This window comes from Canis aureus, chromosome 21 (genome assembly GCF_053574225.1).
Source record: "Canis aureus isolate CA01 chromosome 21, VMU_Caureus_v.1.0, whole genome shotgun sequence".
NCBI lineage: Eukaryota > Metazoa > Chordata > Mammalia > Carnivora > Canidae > Canis > Canis aureus.
This window is the reverse complement of record NC_135631.1, coordinates 40,535,207-40,557,447: the sequence shown is the minus strand read 5'-3', so window position 1 is coordinate 40,557,447 and position 22,241 is coordinate 40,535,207. Positions and strand designations below refer to the sequence as shown.

The window sequence follows — 22,241 nt, the reverse complement described above, 5'->3', positions numbered from 1 at the left end:
ACACACACACACAGAGGAATATTACTCAGTCATAAAAAGGATAAGATTTTGCCATCTAAGACAACATGGATAGACTCTAGAGGGTATTATGCTAAGTAAAGTCAGAGAAAGACAAATACCATATGATTTTGCTCCTATGAAGAATCTAAAAACCAAAACAAATGAATAAACAAAAAGCAGGATCAGATCCATAAATACAGAGAACTGATGGCTGCCAAAGGGGAGTGGGATGGGAGGGTGGGCAAATGGGTGCAGGGGGAAGGGAGGGAGGGAGATACAGGCTTCCAGTCATGGAATGAATAAGCCATGGGGATGAAAGACACAGCCTAAGGAATATAAGCAATGGTATTGTAATAGAGTTGTCAAATCACTCTACTGTACACCTGAAACTAATTATGTGTCAACTATACTCAAGAAAAGAAAAAAGAAGAGGCTGGTGGGGTAAAGCAGCACGTGATGAGGAACCCGGAATTTATAGAACTAGAATGGAAAGAGACTTTGGAAAATAAAATCACGCTGCTCAGCCATTCAGCTTCAGGTGAATGAATATCCAAACTGTTGGGCATAAACCACACCTAGTTTCTTTTCTATTTTCTGAAATGAGACTCTACTACTATTATTACTACAACCACTGAATGTCTTCTGGGCGCTGGATGCCTCATTTGGAAGGTTACAAGTATCATGTCTAATCCTCATGATAATCAGGCAAGATACGCACGATTATTCTCATTTCACAGTGGAGAAAGTCCATGATTCAGACAAGTAGGGTAACCTGCTCAAGGTGACGAGATCTCGGACTCTGGGATTCCCACCCAAGTCTGATCCTAAATTGGATCAGTCTGGATCCTAAATTGGAACGTTCCCGCGATGACATGCTGGTTCTCTGAGAGGTGCCCTTCAGAGGGGACAAGGTTCAGGAAATCATTTCTTCATGGCACCCCACCTACACCCCGTGGTCCCGGAAACAGGTCAGAATATTTAAAACAAACAAATGACATTCTCAGACATCGTTAGCTGAAAGGTGCAGATTCCTTTGGTCAGCCAGCCCTTGGCACCTCTGCCAACGACACAGGGCTGAAGTATTAGCACGACGCCTCGGACAGATACCGCCTCTGCGGGCCCGTTGCTGTTCTTAGATGATGCAACCAAGAAACCCATTAATTAAATCACATGTGGAGCTGCAATCCAAGGGGACCTGGAACTGCCTACTGGTGGTTTCTTTCTGGAAGCAAGTCAGGAATTCCTTGGCACACGGTGAATGGGCAGACCTTAGGTGCCATCCTAAGATATTTTTAATGTGAGTGTTGTCATGCAGGAAGTTGCTCCCAATCAGGCTTAAGTAGTGGGCAAAAAGTGCTGTCTCCAAGGAGACAGCATCACCTGGCTCTGAATGGAGACTGCTGGCATGCCGCTTGATGGAATGAATCCGGCCTGAGGATTTGGGGGGATGCCAAGCAACAAATTAGTTCTGCATCAAGTAGATGAGGTTGTAATTTATTTTTCTTGGCTGGGAGGAGGGGATGGAATTTTGCAGGTGAACATTCTGAGAAAGTCCCCACAGACAGGTGGAAGTGTACAGATGGGGTGCACGAAGGGTCATCTTCACACACACACACACACACACACACACACACACACACACACAAGGGATCAAACCACAGCTTGGAAAAGGGATCAGCAAGCGATGGCAGGTTCAATCCAGCTCACAGCCTGAATGACTTTTGTGTTTTTAAAGGGTCAAAAAAAAGAAGGTTCTGCAGGGACCGTAGTATACGGTTTGTATTTACTCTCTGGCCTTTTACAGAGAAAGTCCCGCTTACCCCTGGTTTGAACGTCACCACTGTGAGACTTAAGACATCCCTGCCGGCCTCCTACTCCCACCCTGTGTATTTGCTTTGTAGCCTGTTCTCAGTTTCTGGTTCTTTCTTCTGTGTCTGATCCTTCCACTCAGTTTAAAAATATCTTTACGTTTTCATGACCCTGACTCCTCTGACAAAGACTCTCCTTGACCAAACTCAGGCTCCCCTGAGCCCTCCTCTTGACTAGGCCTCCCCCCGACCCCCAGCCTATCAGAACCGCAGACACTCACCCAGATTTTGTCTACCCTCCATTCCACTAGGAGACCCGAGCAGACTCTAGCATGTTTCTAAGGCCACGTCCTTGGGCCGACCCAGCCCTTCCTTCTGTGTGTGCTCCGGAGAACTCAAGGCTGCCCAGAGAGTTTACTGTTTGCTCCAAGAAACTCTAGAAGAGAACACCCGTATCTGCCGGTCCCTGTGGGAGGCTGGGAGCCTAATTTCCATCAGTGTTGGTGAGTAAAGCCACATGGCCTTATCGCACTGACCCACACCTTTACCCACATTTGCTAAGCCTCTACTTCCCGGACAGACCCCGCTAGAGCCCTTGATCGATCCCCCTGCCCACTCCCTTCTTCTCCCTCAAAACTCCAGGCACCTTGGCACGTCTCAGTTTACAGTTTACACCGGACAATCTTTTTTTTTTTCCTAAAGATTTTATTTTTATTTATTCCTGAGAGACACACAGAGAGAGGCAGAGACACAGGCAGGGGGAGAAGCAGGCTCCCTGCAGGGAGCCCGATGCGGGACTTGATCCCGGGACCCCAGGATCACCACCCAAGCTGAAGGCAGACGCTCAACCACTGAGCCACAGATGCCCCTGGACCCTCTTTCTACTGCAGCGGTCACAGAGTAGAATCAAAGTGCCTGCCTTTAGTTAGTATCCAGCTTTCTCTCTTTGACACCAACCCCAACTTTGGTCCCCCCTTAGAGCGGCCTTCATTCACCACCTCTGAGCTCTCACCTCCCGCCCACTCATCAGTCCCCAGCCATTAGCACCCTGATGATCTCACTGACCACCCCTCACACCCACCTCCTACCCCATTGACCTCCTTTCGTCCTCACCCTCTCAGACCTTTGCTGCCTCTGCTCCCAGGAGGAGACCTCGTTTCTGAAACTTCCCGAGTCTAGGGAACTGTCAGCAGCTGTTTCCGCTCCTACTTCTCTGACTTATCTGACTCTTTTCTCCACTCCACCTTTCAATGTTGGTGCTCCCTGGAGCTCTTTCCTTGGCCTTTTCTTCATAGTCTACATGCCCTTGTTTTTTTTTTTTTTCAATTTTAAAATTTTATGTATTCATTTTAAAGAGAGCGCCCATGGGTGCATGCACATGAATGGGGGAGGGGCAGAGAGGGAGGGAGAAGCAGACTTCCCGAGTACGGCCTGTGGAGCCCAGTATGCAGGACCCTGAGGTCATGACCAGAGCTGAAGTCAAGAGTTGGATGCTTAGCTCCTATATGCCCTTGTTAATGCTTTCACCCGACACCACCCACTGTCCAGGCTACCAGTTCATCTTTCCAAGTTTCTCTAGACCTCTCCTCCTCTCAAACTCAGCATGTGTCAAACCACGCATCTCACCCCATACTTAGTCCTCCTGCTACATTTCCTTCTGAGTTAAAAGCAGCCCCTGGAACCTACTCACCAACCTTAGAAACTCAGAGCCTTCTCTCCTGCTCCCTTTCCACGTCGCATCACAAAACCTCTACCGCATAGGGCAGACACAGATGCGGTAACTACCAACCACGGAGCATCTACTATGGGTCACAAAACCACACAAGACGCCCCACGTATGTGATGTCGTTTAACCTTCACCACTACGTGTGAGACTAGAATTTTTATCACCATTTACAAATCCGGAAATGGAGGCTCAGAGAGGTTAGCGACTGCCTTTCCCAGGTCTCACTGCTAGTGACAGGCAGAGTGATTCTAGAAGGCCTGCTTTGATGCGCTTCATGGGCGGGCCCAAAGCGGTGGTGTAGGCTGGAAGCACAGAAGGTGGGATCAGAAATGTATCTTTGTGTACAGACTTGGAGACAGAAGGACGAACACCTGGCTCAAGTCATTTGTATTTCATTTGTACACCTTTATGAAAGACGTTGTGGATCTTTTGTATCGAACCTAGCTCTGTATGAAAAACAAAGACAGGCGGCGGCCTCCCCTCCCTTGCCAGGCCGTACAGCTGAGGGCACGGGCCACAGGGAACGGCTGATCCACTGCCAGGCACAGAGGGACCTTGGGGCAGGTGCCAAGGCCCTGGGGTCAGAGCTGCAGAGCTGGGTTTCTCCCCGCATCTTAATCCCTCCTGCATCCAGGGTTCACACCCTCCCAGGGCCTTCCAGCCTCCTAGCCTCCGCTTTAAAATCTCTATTTCAGAACACTGCCAACAAGTATCCCAGACAATCGAGTCTTTGTGGGAATTGCTACCAGTTTAGAGCTTGGGGAGGTTTTAGTTTTAACTCACGGAACAGAAACCGCATCACCAGGGAAAGCGCTTCTCCACGTGGCCCCATTGAAAGGGTAGCCTCTCTTCCATTTGTTCGAAGATCTGACAAGCTTCCCTGACGGGCTGGGTTCAAACTCACCCTTGTTCCACACCCCACGTGGCGCTATGCAGTCTGACTTATTCTGATGGTGGCTGCGTCCTCACCCCCGCGTTACTCAGAGGTGACCCTGCCCCACGAAGACAGGCAGTTAGGTTCTTAAAAGTCCTTTGAGATGAAGACAGGCCCTTACTGCAAGTCACCTGCGAGTTTTTTTTTTTTTTTTTTTTTTAAACCAGACTGTCTTTGGTAACCGGGATCATTCGTTTCAGGGGCTCCAGGGTGATGCCCCATAGGAGCCTGAGTCACCTTAAGGGACACCCACTCTGCTTTTGCTGCCTGTTCCTCTTCCTCCCCGCATCCAGGGGGCCCTCTGGGGAGTTTCTAGCACCCACCCCGGGTCTCCGCTGATGGCAGGAAAGGCCAGCAGCAGCTTGTGGCATTAAAGGGCTGGCTTTCTGCAGGCTCTAGAAGAGTCTTTGAAGGTCGCCAACTCTAGGAGGCCTGGCGTGTAATGGAAATCATGCTTTGAGCAAGGAGTTCAGGAGTGTGGCCGGAGTAACTGCCTATGCGCAGCTCGGGCCTGGAGCCGGCCGTGGGGCAGGTGCCCCCTCATGCTCCCGGGTCACTAATTCAAGACATTCCCCAGGGGCCTCCCGAGAGCAGGGCTGCTGGCCCCGGAGGGACAGGGATTGCTGCTGCGGCCCTGCGGTCTCCAGCACCTTCGGAGGCTGCCGGGGAGGCGGGTGGGTGGCGGGGTCGCAGCCTGGAGAGCCCCTGCCCGGGGCCTGGGGCTCAGGACGGACCCTCCTCCAGCTCCTGTTGCCCGCAAACTTGAGCGGGCCCAGGCCTTGCCCGCGCACCCTATTAGAACTGCAGACGTGTGGACACCGTCGGGGGCTGCAGGCTCGCCGTCCTGCCCAGGCCCACGTCCTGCGGGAGGACCACCCACCCGACTCCAGAGTCAGACATTCAGGGACACTGCTAGGGCACCCTCAGGACATCCCCCTTCCCACCAAGCCCACGTTCCACTTGGGGTGTCAGAGTCACTTTCTTTTCTTTTCTTTTCTTTTCTTTTCTGATTCATTTATTTATTCACAAGAGACACAGGCAGAGGAAGAAGCAGGCTCCATGCAGGGAGGCCGACGTGGGACTCGATTCCGGGTCCCCAGGATCACACCCTGAGCAGAGGGCAGGTGCCCAACTGCTGAGCCCCCCAGGGATCCCCATAGTCACTTTCTTTGCTCCTGTGCCTCCCCGTCATGTCACACTTCTGTGCTGTCGTGTACACACCAATCCATCCTCCTCCCTGGACCTCAGCGCCTCTGGCAGCCTCGTGCCCTCTCAGCAGGAGCTCAGATTTAGTTTGTCAAACACCAAATCCAGCAAATAGCTCGGTTCGACCTCTAGCTTTCTGGGCTGGTCTCCTGCTCCCCCCCCCCCAACCTAATCACCATGTGGAGAGGTTGCTCCAGGCCAGGCCCTGCCTTTTCCACCCTACAGACTCTCCAAGCTCTTTTGTTCTTCAGGGCTCTTGTGCACACCACCCCTTTACCTGTCCTCTCTCCCCTTCTCTGCTGTTGAGCGGTAACAGGGCCATGCCACCTCCTCTGGGAAGTACTCCTGGATTTTCGGCAGAGTTATTTTCTACTATGTACTCCCACAGCTTTCAGGACAGATCACTTTGTTCATTTGCTTGTCTCTCTCCCTGAAATGCATTTTCCAGATCCTGAATTCTTTAGGGGACTTTTTTTTTTTTTTTTGGTATTTTTTTTTATTGGAGTTCGATTGCCAACATATAACACCCATGCTCATCCTGTCAAGTGCCCCCCTCAGTCAGTGCCTGTCACCCCATCCCCTTGCCCACCTCCCCTTCCACTACTCCTTGTTCATTTTCTTTAGGGGTCTTCAATGTATTTTGTTGTTCCTAGCATTGATCCCGGAGCCTTTCCCTGCTCTTCAAGTTAATGCAATAAAGTGAATTCTGCTAGTTAACCTATTTGCTCTACTGGAATACAGGAGGAAAAAAAAAAAAAAAAAAGGAAGGGAAGGCACATAAAAGAACTGAAGGCTGGGATGTGTCCAGAGAGGCCCCTCTGGTGTGGGCCCCATGGGGAACTGACAAGTCATATCAAATACAGGAGAATTAAATGTTCCCATGGGTCCCTCTAGGAACTAGTACCACACAGTGGTAAAGGATATGGCACCTGGGAACAGGTAAGTTGACTTTAATATAAGTAACTTTACTTTTAGAATCTGTTTTCCCAGGACGCCTAGGTGGCTCAGTCAGTTAAGCATCTGACTTTGGCTCAGATCATGATCCCAGGGTCCTGGGATCAAGCCCCACATCAGGCTCCCTGCTCAGTGGGAAGTCTGCTTCTCCCTCTCCTCTCCCTCTTCCCCTGCTTGTGCCCTCTCTCTGTCAAATAAATAAATAAAATCCTTAGAATCTGTTTTCGGATGGGACTTGTGCTGACTAGGACCAGTAGTCACTGGGCAGCTGCTGTGTGGATGAAGCAGTCTTCTCTATGACCAGCATGTAGCTCAGTGCCTGGCACAAAGTGAGTACATGCACACAGTTGTTACTATATCACATAGTACCATGTCAGTCTGAGTATAAAAAAATTGTGCTGGCCTCGATCACACCAGCTTGGTCTCTAGAGCTGGAGATGAGCACTGGGCGAGTTATCAAAACTTACCTTTACAAGCTTTTGTGTCTCAGATGGAAATAATACTATAGCTCTTGGTTTCTTCGATGCCACTGATGGAAAGATACTTCATTGATTTAAGGACAGCTTTCCTTTTGGTGGGAGTCAGGAGAAAGAAACTATTCATTGTAGACATCTCTACAGAGCTTGGTCTTTGGATTGAGGAAATAGAGCGATTGGAGGGCCCAGAGAGGCCATCCAGGGTAAGCTCACTTCTGAGCACAGGGCTGGGCCATGGGCAAGCACTCAGTACAGAGTTGTTATTGTCACTTTTATGAATAGAAGCAGCCCACGAATGGACTAGCACTCTTCAGAACTCCCACCTCTGCCACTGGTTTCCTACGTAGGAGAGGTACAGGGATAAGTATATTGATGCTTTGATTTGTCAGATGGAAATGGCCCGGCCTACCCAGTAAAAAAAGGTGGAGAACACACATCTAAATATCTAATAGCAATAATATATATTTCACTCTCCAATCAGTTCATTGGAAGCCTCCTGCAGAAACCAGGTATCACTGCCTATAAGAATCAATTTGTTTTAATTAGCAGACACGTGAAGCCAATTAACCATTTATTCCAATATCATTCACTGCATCCATGAGAGTGGTGAAGAGCTGACTCTGGTGGTTGGCTGACTCACCCCCTTCCCAACTCCCTTTCCAGCCTAATAAATTGTCAGCAGAAGCCTGCTGTAGGCTCCCTGGGAAGCTTTTGCTTTCCTGATACGAATGTTGCCCCTCCCTCTACCTCCTTCTTCCTAGATGAACATAAAAACAGTGGCAGAAACTGCAGCAGCCAACCATGACTGTGAGGACAAGGACAAGAGAATCAAGTTTTCTGCACTGGCCTTATAGGTTTATTGAAACTAATTCCAGCAATTGTACATGAGAAAACTATTCTTTAAGTCACTCTAGTTGAGCACTAAAACATTTCTAAATATCATATGGCACTTTTTAAATGAATATTTGATATAGCAAAACCCTGCAAACATGTGCTAAGTACCAAGGAAACAATAGGAAGACAAACTGGGCCTTTCCTAGATGCTTGTAGAACTCAAATTCATAATTCCAGCCCTAGTTCATTATATTTCTTTGGATGCTGAATAAGTTCTTTCTTAGTCAGGAATCACAGCTCAAGCTGAATCCAGCTACTAGAGGTCCAGAGCTACCTTGAGTTGGAAATGTATCAACCTGACTTAGTTTAGGCCCTTTTACTTGCAGTGCTGGGGGGGACATGAGCCTTTGAGATCTAAGGAGGAAGCTTTCCAGACCTGGTCCAGAGAGAAGAATTTCTCGTCCTGAAAAACTTAGGTTTACAACTCATACATTTAAACTATTACAGATAGTTAAAAAAAATAGGGAGACTTCTGCTTTTATTAGGCTAAATGAACAGAAGTAAATAATTAAGACTTCCCTGAGACTTCCAGACTGTTCTGTGATCTTCGCTGGGCAGAGGATAGGATGTTTGACTTCAAGATAATCAATGCCTGTTTCTAGTGGTGCTATAGTGCCCTGTAGACTGAATTGAGATATTCATGCTCACAGCTCCATAGAGGCTCCCGGGGGTGATGTTTGGGGCAGGCACTGTGCTTATTCATCTTTGTATTCCAGCACTTAGCACAGAACTTGGTATTCAGTAGAAGCTTGCTGAATACTGAATAAATGAAATAGCTTCTATTAACAGTGAGCTGATAATTCAAATCTCATTGTTATATTCTAAGTGTATTAAACTTGCAGAAAACCAACTTAGAGACTAATGATTTAGGTTATGTAAACATTCAATAGCACAATCTCCTATAATTATATTTATGTTTGATTAGGACAACTATAATTTGTGCCTGCCCATTTAACTTGTTTTAGTACAATACACATTAGAAGTAAATTTGGAGAGTCTTCCCAGTTAAAACGATTTTCTTGTTGAGTTTAGAATCTATTTTTCCCAATGGAAACCAGATAATGCAGCCAAAAAGTTTTCAGATCTTTTTTCTCTCTGTTTGCCAATTTTTATACTCTATTTCACAGAAATAAAACTGTGAATCATAATTCCTCATTGTACGCACATATAGCACTATTTTTCTTCACTTACAATGATGTTGATGATCATTTGGAAAATGTTAATAGCACGCAGAGTGTGCTGCAGAAAATAATTGGTGAGCAACTAGCAATCCAAGTGGAAGTGAACAAACTCTTTAAAATCCACATTTGCAAACTGAACAACCAATTTGTTGATCACTTAAGATACACCTGGCGCTGGTGTTGTTGCTCTACATAATTTACTTAAGTCTCATCAGCATCAATGGAGGTCAGGATATGCCGTCCTCTCATACGTCCTTTGACATAAGGATCATTTACAACTGGATCAGCAGATCAGCAGTTGCAGAAAGAGTTATCTGCCTGAAAACCAGGCATAAATTTCCCCCCTCTCCTGTCCTAGGATAAGGAGATCACAGGGGATGGAGAGCCATCCCTGGCATGAGTCTGGATAAAGGGATCTTACTAAAATACCCCTATTCTTCCATTAATTCCCTCTCCTCTATGTCCTAGTCACTTCTCCACAATTTATCATCCCTTGAAGCCAAAACCTTCTTTATTTTGTTAAGAAGAGCATATAAGCTCCTGAGTCTAACCACTTCTTTGGGTTTTGTTTCTTTTCTGGGAATTCCCATGCATGTAAGGATATGAATACGTTTATATCCCTTTGCTCCTGCTAATTTGTCTTGTGTGCATTAAATTTACAGGCCCCCACTGACCTAAAAGGGCAGAGAAAAATTTGTACTCCCCAACAGCATTATTATGGCTCTCTTCTGTAACTAGGGAAAATGACCTCAGAAGATTAAGTATCTTCTTTTTGGTTAGCTAGTTAGGAAGAGGTAATAATACCTGGAGTCAAACCCAGATTTGTCTGAGAGAAGAGCCTCAGGTTTCCAGAGGCCACAGCGCCTGGAGAGTGGTGGTGGGGTCTCTCCGTGAGGCATCGCTCTGCTTTCTGAGGGTGATCCTGGTCCTGAAGAGCAGCAGTATGGAAAACCTACCCCCGACAGAGCAGAAAAGCCTCACATCACATCACAAGAGGAGTTAGATATGATTTTTTAGAAACATTTTTCTGTATTTATAAATGATTTCTTTCACAGAATCACCTCACATTCTTTTTGTCAGGAACACAATTATTGTGAGATATTCTGAGAAAACAGTATTCACCAAGGAATTTCTAAAGATTTCTTTAAAAAAAAAAAAGATTTTATTTATTCATTTGAGAGAGAGAGAGAGAGCATGAGCAGAGGGGAGAGGCAGATTCCCTGCTGAGTAGGGAGCACGATATGGGGCTCAATCCTAGGACCCAGAGATCATGCCCTGACACCCCTCTAAAAATTTCTTTTCACTGGCAATTATATTTCAGGTGACAAGACCAAATATCATTCAGTTGAATTTCTTATTTCTATGATGAAGTAAAGGATGAATCTATTTTGAAAGATGCCACAGAGGACTAGATTGGGAAGGGTTTGGAGTGCCCACAAGGGTTGAGGCAACTACTAAATTAAAAAAAAAGAGAAAAAGAAAAAAGAAAAGGTCTCCTGTTTTATTTTTTAAACTGAGGCAAAATTTTTATCTTATGCCAACATGTTTATTCTGTAAAGCTGTACTTATTGCAAGTTTTGACTACATTATAACACATGCATATAGCTCAGACAGAAAAAGTCTAAAAAGCTTAACAAAAAATCTCTATGCCCACCTTCCCACTTGCTAGCCCCCTGCTAAAGAGATCACAGTAAGTTTCAGTCACTTGTCTTTCCTTTCAGAGATGTTTAGACAATAATGAAGTAAATACAAGTGCATGCCCACACATGTATTCTTTAATCCTCTTAAAATTATATTTGGCACATGATACACTTTATTCTGCACCCTGCTTTTCTCCCCCCACCATTGCTTTGCATTGTGTGTGTGTGTGTACGTATATATATATATATGCCACCGTTTATTGAACTAGCTCTCATTTGATGGACTTCTAGTTTCTAATTTTTTGCTGCACTGAAAAACCTTGTGCAGACATTTTGTAAATTTCCAAGCCTATCTGTGGGATCAATTCTCAGAACTTCAATTTCTGGGTCAAATGATGTGTGCATTTCATTTTATAGATATGGCCATATCTCATTCTTTGGAATTGAGCCAATTTACACTTCATGAGCTACATACGAAAGGTGATCTCTCCATGATTTCACAAACATAATAGCTTATCAATTTTTTGATGGTTTGCTAATTGATAGGTGAAAACTGGTGTCTCAGTGCAATTCAAATTTGCATTTCTCTTATTATGAGTGAAGCTGAACATCTGTTCAATCAAACCATTTTTAATTTTTTTGTGACCTTTTTCATATCCTTTGTTTTCCTTCTGTTTCATTTTTTCTTTATTGATTTCTATGAGCTTTTCTATATAATCAATATATTTAGCTCTTTGTGATAGGAGTTACAAATATTTTCCCCACTTTGTTTTTCAGTTTTTGATTTTACTTAATGTGCTTTTTAGCCACTAAGAAGTTTTTTGAATTTCATGTATTTGAATATATCAATTTTTTACTTTATTACTCTTTGATTTTTAAGTCATAGTTGGAATGTCTTTCTTTTTACTCTGACATTATATAAAAATTCTTTCAGTGTTTTATTGAATTTCCATGGCCACATTCTTTAATTTTTAATTTATTGTGATGTATGGTGTGACATGAGAGTCAAATCTTGTTTTTATTTTCCAATTGCACTCAGGTGTTCTAACATCATTTATTGAGCAGACCACCCCACTGACTTGCAATACCATCTTGGTCATAGAAAAATTCCATCTAGGAGTTATGATATTTACAGGGCATTCCATTCAAAAACAACAGAATGCATATCTTTTCAAGTGCACATGGAATAGTCTCCAGAATAGATCACATTAGGTCACAAAAAAACTCAATAAATTTAAGAATATTGAAATCATATCAAGAATCTTTTCCCACCAAAATGGTATGAAACTGAAATCAATTACAAGAAAAAAAAAAGGGAAAAAACACAAATACATGGAGACTAAACAACATGCTACTAAGCAACCAATGGGTCAATGAAGAAATCAAATAGGAAATTTAAAAATACATGGAAACAAAAGAAAATGCAAAAACAACAGTCCAAGATCTTTGGGATGCAACAAAAGAAGGATGTTTATAATGATGCAAGCCTACCTCAAGGAACAAGAAAAATGCAAAAAAACAAAAACCAAAAAACCAAAAAACCCCCACAACAACCCAATAAAACTTTCTACCTAAAGAAACTAGAAACAGAAGAACAAAGGCCAAAGTTAGTAGATGGAAGGAAATAATAAAGATGAGAGTGGAAATGAATGATATAGAAATTTAAAAAACTAGATAAGATCAATTAAACCAAGAGCTGGTTCTTTCAAAGATGCAATTGATAAACCTTTAGCAAGACTCATCAAGAAAAAAAGATGACACAAATAATTAAAATCCGAAATGAAAGGGGAGAAGTAATGACCATCACCACAGAAATACAAAGGATTGTAAGAGACTACTACAAAAAATTACATGTTAACAAATTGGACAGCCCAGAAAAAAATGAATAAACTCCTAAAAACATACAATCTTCTAAAACTGAATCAGGATGAAAGAGAAAAATTACAACAGACTTATTACTAGTAACAAAATTGAACTGATAATCAAAAAACTCTCAACAAAGTGGGTTTAGAGGGAAGATATTTCAACATGATAAAGTCTACAAATGATAAATCCACAACTAACATCATACTTTTTTTTTTTCTAACATCATACTTAATGATAAACAACTGTTTTTCCTCTAAGATCACAAACATGAGAAGGGTATCTATTCTTATCACTTTTATTCAACATAGTACTGGAAGTCCTAGCCACAGCAATCAGACAAGAAAAAGAAATAAAAGGCATCCAAATTAGTAAGAAGGAAATAAAATTGGCACCCTTTGCAGATGACATGATACTATACATAGAAAACTCTAAAGAGTTCACCAAAAAACTATTAGAATAAATACATTCAGTAAAGTTGCTGGATACATAATTAATAAACAGAAATCCATTGCATTTCTATACACTAATAATGAAGTAGCAGAAAGAGAAATTAAGAAAACAATCCCATTTACAATTGCACCAAAAAAGAGTAAAATGACAAGGAATAAACTAAGGTGGTTAAAGACCTATATTCTGAAAACTATAAAACACTGATGAAGGAAATTAAAGGTGATACAGGAAAGATACTTCATGCCCAAGGATTAAAATAATTAATATTGTTAAAATGTCCACACTATCCACTGAAATCTACAGATTCAATGCAATCCCTACCAAAAGACCAACAATATTTTCACACAACTGGAACAAATGATCCTAAAGTTTGTATGGAACCACAAAAGACCCTAAAGAGCAAAAGCAATCTTGAAAAAGAACAAAGCTGGAAGTATCATATCCCAGATTTCAAACTGTATTAATTAAGCTGTAGTAATCAAAACAGCATGGTACTGACACATAGATCAATGGAACGGAATAGACAGCCCCCAAATAAACCCATGCTTATTTAGTAAATTAATCTAAAGGAGGCAAGAACATACAATGGGAGAAAAGACAGTCTCTTCAACAAATGGTGCTGGGAAAATTGGACAGCCAGATGCAAAAGAATGAAACTGGACCACTTTCTTACACAAAATACAAAAATAAACTCAAAATGGATTGAAGACCTAAATGTGAGACCTGAAACCATACAACTCCTGGAAGAAAAAAATAGGCAGTAATCTTTTTGACATGAGCCTTAGTAACATTTTTATAGGTAAGTCTCCTTAGGCAATGGAAACAAAAGCAAAAAATAAACTATTGGGACTACACCAAAATGAAAAGTTTTTCCACACTGAAGAAAACCATCAATAAAACAAAAAGGTAACCTACTGAATGGGAGAAGATACTTACAAATGATATCTCTAATAAGGAGTTAATATCCAAACTATATAAAGAACTTTACAACTCAACACCTAAAAAACAAAGATTCTGATTAAAAATTAGGCAGAAGACCTGAACATTTTTTCAGAGACATCCAGATGATTAACAGACACATGAAAAGATGCCTAGCATCACTAATCCTTGGGGAAATGCAAGTCAAAACCTCACATAGTCAGAATGGCTAGGCTAAAAAAGACAAGAAGTAATAAATGTTGGTGAGAATGTGGGGAAAAAAGGAGCCCTAATGCACAGTCTAAAGGACTGTGGGTAGGAATGCAAATTGGTACAGCCACTGTGGAAATCAGTATGGAGGTTCCTCAAAAAATCAAAAATGGAAATATATCATACAATCCAGTAATTCCACTACCGGATATTTACCCGAAGAAAATGAAAAGACTAACTCAAAAAAATATATGCACCCTTATATTTAATATAGTATTATTTACAATAGCCAAGATATGGAAGAAACCCAAGTGTCCATCCACAGATGAATGAGTAAAGAAAATGTGTGTGTGTGTGTGTATATACACACAATGGAAGGAGATCTTGCATTTACAACAACATATTTAGGTCTAGAGGGTATTATGCTAAGTGAAATAAGTCAAACAGAGAAAGACAAATACCATATGATTCACTTATATGTGGAATCTAAAAAACAAGACAAATGAGCAAACAAAAAAAGCAGAAACAGGCCCATAAATACAGAGAACGGATGGTTGTTAAAGGGGAGGGAATGGGGGGATGGGCAAAATGGATGAAAAGGAGTGGGAGGTACAGTGTTCCATACAGCATGTGTAAGTCATGGGGATGAAAGGTACAGCATAGGGAATATAGTCAATGGTATTACATGGTGACAGATGGTAGTTATCTTGCAGTGAGCATAAAATATATAAAGTTGTAGAATTACTATGTTGTACATCTGAAACTAATGCAATATTTTATTGAAGTACAGTTGACACACAAACACAAAATCCCACTACTAGAGTCCACTTCTGAACTTTCTACTTAATTACATTGTCTAATTGATTCTTTATACACCAGTACCACACTATACTACTTGTTAAGGCTTTATAGTCATAAAATCTAGTTGAGGTTAGTTCCCAATAACAGGTCAAACTTTCCCTAATCATTCTTGCTTGTCTGTTTTTCAATTTCAACCTAATTACCTTATTTGCTTCCAAAAAGGGAGGGGGGGCTCTTAATACCTTTATCGATTATGATTGAGCTAAGGGATTAGCCTAGGGAGAGTTGATATCCTTATTACATTCAAGTGTTCCCATCTACAACTTGGTCATTTGCACAAATAATTACATTTACTTTAATATCACATAAAATTCTTCCTCATCTCCAATCCAGGAAGATTTCTACCAGTCACATTTCTAGATCATCCCTGGAAGTATGTAAACCTACTTTGGAGCAATTCAAGTTCTAAAGGACTGTATTTAAGACAAAAAAAAATTATTCATTATAATATAGTTGGTTCACCACATGAACCATGATCATTTAAACCGCAGATTAGCTGTGTCTTCCAAGTTACCTTAAGATCCTCCTCAACTCTTTCTTTGTAGGATTCTACTTACCCAGAGCCCACATACAGTGGTAGGCTCCCAGCAGCCATTTATAAAACACTGCTCTGCTCTGGAGTGCATGGGTGGCTTAGTCAGTTGAATATCTGACTCTTGATTTTGGCTCAAGTAATGATCTCAGATGTGAGATAGAGCCCTGCCTTGGAATCTGCACTGTGTGTGGACCCTGCTTAAAATTCTCTCTCCCTCTCCTTTGATCCTCCCCCCACCCCCACAAAACAACAAAACAAAAATAAAACAAACAAAAACCTCCAAAACATTGCTTTGCCCTGACCTCAGTGACTGGAAATCTGAGACCTGTATCAAGAAATTTAGGGTTGGGATTGAGAGAGACCAACTTGATTTCTTTTGGTAACTGGGCCTGTTGGCAGCTAAGTTTTGCTAAATGACTGAGGAGGAGATAAAGCTGGTCTAGCAAAGAGGAAGGAAGCAGGTGCACAGAGAATGAGAGCAAAGAGGAGAATCACAGAGCAGTCCCTGGCTCTGGTCCTTTCCAGGCTGTGTTCTGATCCTTGAATTCTATTAACATCTCTTTGTATCCTCCTAATAATTCAGGCTGCTTAAGCAAGCTGGCATGGGTTTTTGTTTCTTGCAACCAAAAATATGTTAATACAGCCAGTCAATGCTTCTGTGTAACATGCTTTATATTCATTCCATGGTTATATGGGAAAAAACTTCCAAATTAAAAAATGCTCCTAAATACCTAACAATAGCAATTATAAACATAAGCTGCATGCTTACCACACATACTCTCTCATTCAACCCCCACAACAGGCCAATCCTATTTGGTCCATGTGGACACTGGGGCACAGGTATGTTCAATAAATTGGCTGTTCCTAGTTTTGAGAAAGTCAAGATTTATACCAGGGCCAGAGGTATCACCCGTGAGCTACGCTGTCTCAAACACACTTTACTTCACAAGAAGCGGTGGGAAAGTTGAAACCAACACATCCTTGAAGCAGCCCAAATTTTCCTCAATTGGACAGCTGTGCTTGCCAGGGCAGTTCTCTGATGGAGGAGTTGAGGGTGAAAGATGTGGCCTGAGTACAACTAACACGGGGGCGCCTTGGTGGCTTAGTCTACTAGGCCTCCAACTCTTGATCCCGGTTCAGGTCATGATCTCAGGGTGGTGAGATCAAGCCCCAGGGGGAAGGTAGGGACACTCTGCACTCAGCAGGGCATCTGCTTAAGATTCTTTCCCTCTGTCTCTCCTCCCCCTGCCCTCTCTCAAATGAATGAAGAAATCATAAATAAAAAATAAAAAGAACTAATATGTAATCCAGGAGACCCAGTGGGTTTTGGACTGCCTACTCCTCTCCGCCACCAGAGGATAAGACCAAATTGGAAATGTGCTCTGAATCTGGACACCAGGTAGCACATTCTCCCAGAGAACTGCCTATTTGGAACTGACATAAATCTAGGGACATGGAGTCCTGGGAAAGAACGATTTCCAACTACTGAAATTTACTTAAACACAAATTAGGCCACGGGCACACTGTTTCATAATAGGAGAGCCTTTTGGAGTCCATTCTCCATTCAGATAAATGTCTCATTCTGTTTTTCAGGTGTGCAAGCAACATTTACCTTCAGATAAAATTGAACTAATTTGCAAGACACGTTAAAAAGAAAATTTTAAAGAACAAGGATTTTAGAAAAAGAAGCCTTTGCTGTACCTTTGGGACTTCTAGCCACGGAGGTCTTGAACATTTCACCTCTGCTGAATACCCAGGGATGGAGGGGTGTTTCCGTGACGCCACCCTTGTTTCAAATGCTAACGAAGGCCTGGATCATATGCACACCATCCACCCTTGTTCCAGTTTTGCTTCTAATTCATTTTTGTGCCCTGCTGTCCTTTTTGAAAAGAATCATGAACAGGATGAACAGCAAGCTAACTGAGAGCTTGACCGCTGGGCACAATTCATCTTTGCAAATCAAGTTAGAGCACAGTTTTTAAAAAACAAGAGTCAGACAAATGCGTCAGGATAGAGACCCGTTTCTGCTGGGAGCCTCGTTAGGAGTGACCCAGCCCACCAGGTAAAAAAGCATTTGAGGTTGCTCTGCAGGTGTGGAAGAAGCAGAGCATAGGCTGGTCCCACATGGAGGAGGCCATAGGGAGAACCTAGATAATGCAGATTCAACGGAAAAGCCTGGGCGATTGCTGCTTTGTTATGGGGGAAACATTTTTGGAGATTGGGGCAGAGATGAGGTCTGAGAACTGGGGAGGGGCTGGAGTGGGGTGAGAGCCAGGTCAGTGATTTGAAACACTCACTATATATCAAAACCATGTGGGAGCTTTTAAGGAATACCAATACCCAGAAGGTTTTTTCAATTGATCTAGCATGAAGCTTGGGCCTCCTATCATTTAGAAGTTGCTCCAGGTGATTCTTATGTTCAGCTGGGGCCAGAAAACCACTGTGAACGATGATAGACGTCTCTAGGGGAAGTAGCAGGTGCAGGCAGGGGAGGGGCGTCTGCCCCAGGGCCTCACTTACAGCTCGGCTCTGAGCAGGGCTCTAATGGCTGAGGAGAAAGCCATTACTTCTGCTGGATGTCACACACACTGCCTGATACCAAGTTGTCTTTCTACCAAGAAAATGCTGCTACTGGCTCAGTTTTGTTATCACCAATTCTAGATGTTGCTTCTTCCGGGAGCAGGCATGGATGCTGCTAATTAACCTGTTTTTTTTTTTTTTTATGTGTGTCAGCTTGCTCATAATCACCCAATACTGTTTTGTGGCTGTGTTAGAGGCAGTATGTAAAGAAGAGGTTTCCTGGGGACCATTGGGTAAAAGAAAGTTAGTGAAGAACTCTTAACGGTGCTGGCAGGTCACGCCTGGGTTTTACTTGAGCAAGAGCCCTGGGTGAGAGGCTGTGGAGGATGTGTGAGGTTGGCACCTTGCAGCCATGGGGCTGATGATCCGAACAGACACAGGTCTTGAATCTAATGGAAAGACTCAGAAACTGCAATTGGGATTTATGACTGTGGCAGTGTAATATTTGTCTGGTGATAGAAGAGAAACTTGATAATTAGTATTTTGACTAATCTGTGAATTCAATGACAAGTTATTTTGACTACTGTCAATTCAAAAATGGGAAATGTTTTATCAGTGGCTATAGTCTCCTACGACAGGTAACGTCAGCAAAGAACTAGTAGTTGATACAATCATGCTTGGATCTGAACTATGTTAGCTTATAAGAGCTCACTAATAGATTTCTCAGGGCCTCTCGTGGGTAGGATCATGGTTCAATAGCCACCCGAGAACATCCTCCAGTTCTTACCAAAAAAGGTGGAGAGTTCTTTCATGAATGGGCTATGCGCTGGCATTTTTTAGAAGCTGTATGCTGAAGATAGAGCCCTGTGCTAGATTTCGCTCAGGGGGGCTTGAATCTAAATCTAAACAAAAATGGTTGTTTTCATCCTCAAGTTACCTGCTGAAAACGCCTGGGGAGTTTTTTTTTAATGCCAAGCTGCATCTCAAACTGAATGATTTAATAACTCTGTGGGGAGGGGAGAAGTTTCTAGCCATCAGGAATCTGTGATCCTCTCCAGGTGATTTCAGTGTGTGACCCCCTGACCTACACCTCTCCGTAAGACACTCGATTTCTCCCACTGCTCTAGCTTTACTCTGGAAGGTGCAAGATAAATGTAAAAATTTCTAGAAAACTTTCAAGAAAATCCATACGAAAGAATCATCACGTATGCAGGAATCGTGATGTATATGACATACACAGAAGGTTCTTATTTTTTTTAATTTTTATGTATTTATGATAGTCACAGAGAGAGAGAGAGGCAGAGACACAGGCAGAGGGAGAAGCAGGCTCCATGCAGGGAGCCCGACATGGGATTCGATCCCGGGTCTCCAGGATTGCGCCCTGGGCCAAAGGCAGGCGCCAAACCGCTGCGCCACCCAGGGATCCCAAAAGGTTCTTATTTTTTTAAAAAATAAGAGCACTGAGGCTTGTGAAGGCTGCAGAAGTCTTAGAGGAAGGCTCCAGAAGTTTTAGTTACTGTCTCCCTTTTCAATTTCCTGCTTTGGGAACTTGGGAGAGAAGAGGTCAGAAGAAAATGAGGCCAGAGGAGCTGCCTTCCTGCAAACAGCTGGGTGAAAAAGTCAAGGCTCCCCCAACAACACAAGTGATGTGAAGGAGAAATGCCTCCCTGACGAGCCAATTTTAGCCCAAGTTTAGACTTCAGATTCTGGTAGGTGTTCACCCCCTGTCCCTCCTGCAGAATAGAGACCACGTTAAACTTATTTGAAAAAGATTGAAGACAAGAGAGATAACAAGTAAATAAACTTGAAAAAAAGCCTTGGCTAAATATCCCTGAAGTTAGACTACAAAGGGAGGTCAGCTTTTAATTTCATAAAACCAGAGAAAATTAAGGAGAAAAATCACTGTATGTTACAAGATTTTAAGAAAAACAACAGCTCCAGAGGCAGGTGCCGGGTTATAGTTTGATCATCTTCGAATGTTCGGCGCGCCAGCTGGTGAAGGGTAAACTTTCAGAGCTGAGCCTTGCACCAGATGTCTCATAATCAGCTCTGGTGGCAGATGGGAGCGTGACGTCCTCCAATCCTCTCCTATCGTGTTCTGCGTGCACAGTGGGACCCAGGTTATGGGAAACAATGGGGGTGGGGGAGAGTGGGTAAAAAGTGGCTTTATTTCCATATGGAAGGGAAAAAAAAAACACTCTATATGGCTAACAAGGAGAAAGAGGAGAGAAACTTCCCAAGTGAGAGGCTTCATTCTGGAAATGTTAGAGGTAAGGAGCCCTGAAAATTGAGAGCGAAGTAAAGAGAGATTTTTCAGTTGGAAACATTCTTTTTTTTTTTTTTTAAAGATTTTATTTATTTATTCATGAGAGACACACAGAGAGAGGCAGAGACACAAGCAGAGGGAGAAGCAGGCTCCCTGCAGGGAGCTGGATGTGAGACTTGATCCCAGGACCCCGGGATCATGACCTGAGCCAAAGGCAGATGCTCAAACACTGAGCCACCCAGGCGTCCCAGCTGGTAACATTCTTACTTATGTTTATTCTCTACCATATTTATTCTAGAACAACCAGATTACTCCAGGGGAGGAAGAGAAAATAAACCAATTTGTGAAACTCACCAGTTACGGGCCAGTAGAAAATCTCAGCGTGAAGCATTTTAACTATTGTTCCTGAGGAATTTAAGAGCAGTAACCAAAGACTTATTATTTTTAATGTCTATTTTGTTATGTCTGGCTATAAAACTTGGGTTGTTTTTCATTATTTACATATTACTTCAAAAACAATGGCTGATACTGTCGTACAAACAACAGATACCCATCACACCCATAAAGCAGTCTTTTTTCTACGTATATAATAAAAGAACGTTCTTTTTTTTTTAGAGATTTATTTATTTATGATAGACATAGAGAGAGAGGCAGAGACACAGGAGGAGAGAGAAGCAGGCTCCTTGCTGGAAGCCTGACGTGGGACTCGATCCCGGGACTCCAGGATTGCGCCCTGGGCCAAAGGCAGGTGCTAAACCGCTGGGCCACCCAGGGATCCCCTATAAAAGAAAGTTATGATGTACACAGGATTATATGCCAATCATATCTCAATAAAGACAGAAGTGCAATATTTTATTTTATTTATTTATTTTTTAATTTTTATTTATTTATGATAGTCACAGAGAGAGAGAGACGCAGAGACACAGGCAGAGGGAGAAGCAGGCTTCATGCACCGGGAGCCCGACGTAGGATTCGATCCCGGGTCTCCAGGATCGCGCCCTGGGCCAAAGGCAGGCGCCAAACCGCTGCGCCACCCAGGGATCCCAGAAGTGCAATATTTAAAAAAAAAGTTCTGAAGAGCCTAATCCTCCAAGGAGGTGAATGAGTAGAATTGTAAATAATTTAGCATGGAATTTTATAATCTCTCTCATTTATTTCTACTTTTGTATAAAGCTTTCCCCATTCAGTTTTAATTTGTCACTGAAACCACAGGCCAGAGCACATTAACAAAAGAGAGTGATGAGGCACCAGAGAAACCCTGTCATATTTTACTTAAAGGAGACTGCCAAAATAATGAGAAGTACCATCCTCTCCCCAGAAGAACCCAATTCTGGTTCCCAAGTTCACCTCCAATGAAAATGGAACAAATGAAGGCTGTGTACTTACTGAGAGATAATCATTCTGTAAATAGTAGGGCTGATGCTCTTTGATAACACAATTTGCGCACTCATGTATCCTCTACATAATTTACTGAGCACATTCTATTCGCCATGGTGCGTGAGGAAAGGGGTAGCATGGTCCCATTCAAGGGAAGCTACTCATGATTCTGATCTCACAGACTGATGATCTGAAGCCGGGAGTGCCAGCTCTCTCTATCTTGTGCATTGCTGGGGATCAGAAGGAAGGCCGGGGATATTTTGACATTCAGACTTTTGTTACTTTTGATTCTTCTCAAGTTGTGTGGGATCCCACTTGGAAGTAAAATAGACTGTCTAGGAAATAATGTGATGCCAAAACACAGTCAACATACACTTACTTAATTCGTGTCCTACTTTCAACCTAGCTCACCCACTTCT

The 22,241-nt window shown here is 42.9% G+C and overlaps 1 protein-coding gene and 1 long non-coding RNA gene across 4 annotated transcripts in view; one reads left to right on the top strand and one right to left on the bottom strand.

The window, feature by feature from the left end:
* LHFPL3 (LHFPL tetraspan subfamily member 3) overlaps positions 1–22,241 on the bottom strand; it is a 560,027-nt gene that overhangs the window by 234,997 nt on the left and 302,789 nt on the right. The window lies entirely within an intron of this gene.
* On the top strand, positions 1,828–20,983 carry LOC144293474 (uncharacterized). Its single transcript, XR_013360700.1, has 3 exons — positions 1,828–2,311; positions 17,253–17,721; positions 20,744–20,983. It is a non-coding gene; the product is annotated as an uncharacterized LOC144293474 (long non-coding RNA).